Source organism: Gavialis gangeticus, unplaced genomic scaffold, assembly GCF_001723915.1.
Source record: "Gavialis gangeticus isolate Ggan-Ray unplaced genomic scaffold, GavGan_comp1, whole genome shotgun sequence".
Classification (NCBI taxonomy): Eukaryota; Metazoa; Chordata; order Crocodylia; family Gavialidae; genus Gavialis; species Gavialis gangeticus.
The window spans coordinates 183,221,349-183,224,670 of record NW_017729032.1 but is presented as its reverse complement, the minus strand read 5'-3'; positions in this window follow the sequence as shown (position 1 = coordinate 183,224,670).

The window sequence follows — 3,322 nt, the reverse complement described above, 5'->3', positions numbered from 1 at the left end:
TCAAAATTTCACACTCAAGTAAAATTCTTGTTTTCAAGACATTTTAGTTGTCAGTAACAGTTTACTTATAAAAGAGTAAATCTGTTGCTAATGAGTACTTGTGAGTAACTGAGACATGGGCAGTATTGCCTAGTGGCAACACACAGGTGCAGCCCAGATTAGTTTCCTCAGGAGCCGGAGGTCGTCTAGAGGGGTCTGGCATTAGAACTGCATTTGGAAACTGTAGCTGATGTCAAAACAAGCCAGAAGCAGAAGATGAAGCCAAAGACAAGGTAAGCCAAGTGTTAACTGAGATCAGAAGCCAACAGCAAGAGCTGAGGTCAAATCAGAATCACAAGTAAGGAACTAGAATCGAGGAATGCAAGGGACTTACCAGAGTCCAAGCCAGGAATTAAAACCAGAAGACAGAAGCACACAGAGCTTCAGGAGCAAGAACTTTTGCCTTAGCCCAGACAAGGTGGCACTTGTTCCAGGGATGACTTACCCTGCTGTCTTGATTGGGACTGGCTGGGTCCAGGGTTCTGGCCTAGCCTCCTTACAGTACTACCCCTACTCTCCTATACTCCTTACTTGTTACTAAGAAGATCTGGGGGGGGTTGTTTGTTTTGTTTCATTTTGGTACATAAAAATCATCTCCAAGCAAAGATGCGATGGTGCACTTAACGTTTTTTGTTTTTTTTTTAAAGTAGCAAGTTCTGAAGCATGAAACCCCATCTGCACATAACCAGTAACCAGGTCCAGGGAGGTGATGCTTCCCCTCTGTGTGGCACTGGTTAGGCCACAGTTGGAGTACTGCGTCCAGTTTTGGGCACCACACTTCAAGAGGGATGCAGAGAATCTTGAGAGGGTTTGGAGCAGGGCCACTTGTATGGTCAGAGGCCTGCAGGGAAGGCCCTACAAGGAGAGACTGAGGGACCTAAATCTCATCAGCCTTTGCAAAAGAAGGCTGAGAGGTGATCTTGTGGCTGCCTATAAATTCTTCAGGGGAGGGCAGAGGGAATAGGAGATGCTCTGTTGAGTAGGGCACCCCCTGGAGTAACTAGGAACAATGGCCACAAGCTGACAAGAGAGCAGATTTAGGTTGGATATTAGAGAGAACTTCACAGTAAGGGTTTCCAGAATCTGGAATGGGCTTCCAAGGGAGGTGGTGCTCTCCCCTACCTTGGGGGCCTTCAAGAGGAGACTGGACAAGCATCTATCTGGGGTCATCTGACCCCAGCGCTCTTTCCTGCCCAGGGCAGAGAGTCAGACTCAATGACCTACTGAGGTCCCTTCCAATCCTAACATCTATGAGGAAGATATCCTAGCACCACATACATTTTTATTTCTATCTAGTACCCTACTACTTTTCAACACATCTTTAAAACCACAAAAAGGTTTCTGCAAGTTACCCTATTCTAATCTCTACATCTAGTTGCAACACCCTTCTTAAGTAATTTGTAATTCTGGAAAACACTTAAAGCCTTGAGAGGTGCTTCCATGCCACCAAAATATAACATACATACCAGAAAAGAGGACTGTGACTTTTTCAGCATGGTAAAGGGGAAGATGGTCCCAGAAGGAATTTGACTCAAGTTTGGATGATGGAAGATGCATTAATTTTTAATCAATCACTCTGTACACGCCTTTTAAAACATCCCATTTCAGTGTTCTCTGGCACTGTTCTGTTCCAAAATTGAACTGTAAACCAGTTTCAAGCAAGAGCTGTAATTCCTAGATGTAACAGCTTTTAATTTATCTGTATTACTCTTAAACATTCTCCAGATACTTGCCTCTGCTAAAACATTAAATTACTTTATGTGAGAATAAATGATCACCTAATTACAAACTGCAATATGATTTCACACATGCAAGAGGACAAAAATAGGGGGTGAACAACTAGATCTGCCACATTTCTGATCTCCTGAATCCTACACTATTTTAATGTCGTCTTAGTTTAGTTGTTCATATGGCTTTTGCCAATAGAAGAGACAGAAAGAACAGCTAGCATCTAATGATGCGAGGTCTGGCCCACAAAAGCTCGTAATATATACTTCTCTCTCTGTGACAGGTTCCACCTTCAAAGGTGGCTGTAGTACCCCCTAGCAGCCTCACCTGTCCCATTTTCTCCACTATGGTCTCCCAAGGTAGCACCCTGCTCTTTTGCATGCCATACCTTCGTGGTTAAGTGATTATGCAGTTGGGGAGACAGTCATCAGAAACAAGTTGAGAGTTTTAGGTGAATCTCCTGGCCCTGCACATCATCAGGCTTGGCTCTATAACTCAAGTTCCTCCTTTTCTTTTCAGTACTAGAGAAACTAACTCATTTAACTCTAGGCCTCAGGCCTTATCTCCCTCCTTTGCACCTTTGTGCCATCTCTTGCTCAGGGACACTGACTAACCTTTATTCAGTGATCTAGCCCAGGCCTTAGGCCTGCTAACTAGAACCGCCAGTGTTTCACTAGCAGCTACCCTGGCTTTACAGACCTACCAACCTCCGCAAGCCATATCTGTCAGGGACACCCACCTAGGATGTCCTTTCATGGCTTACAACCACCCTTCAACCTATCCCAGGCCTCAGAAATACCTAACAAACTTGCAAGCAATGGAACCCTGCAAACTCTTAATCGTCCATTACAGCTGCTACTGCCTCCAACTCTCCCAGGTGCCTGAGCTTGCCTTTATGCTCACCCTCTAACAGCCCAGAGTGCCAGGCACTCTTGTCTCTGCTAGGGTCAGTTCTGGCTCAGGAGTTGAGTTTATATTCCCCTGAATTCCACTTCTTCTCACATGCTCCTCTGACCTGTCACAGAGGGGCTTAATAAGTAGCTCCTCCCATGTGCTGCAGTTTGAGCAACTGAGCTGCAGTCATTGCCTTCTAAACCCACCTGGAGCTCTGCCCAATTTTTGCCACTGGCCTTGCACTAGCTTTTCAAGCAGTAACTCACAGCCCCTACCTTTAGGTTTTCCTGACTGCTTACTCCTCTGCAGCTATCCCTACCTCAGCTTCTTACACCAAATCACAGCCCTATAATAAGGAACCTACTAAATTCACCACAGCTGTGCAGTGGCTCCTTTTATTTTGCAGGTTTCCCCGTGTGCCCCCCACCCTACACCACTCACTCCTGATCATTGGGGAGCTGAAAACCTTGGTTTTAAATATGGTATTGTTTTTGCCTCCCAGCTGGTCAGCAACAGAACGGGGGGGTGCCAGGGCCCCTGGGCCAATTAGCGGCAAGCAGCAAAAATGGTGGCATATTTAAAACTGGTTTTTGCCTCCCAATCAGGAGTGAGTGGTGAGTAACAGGGTCCCTCCACCAATCAATTGGGGGGGGGGGGGGGG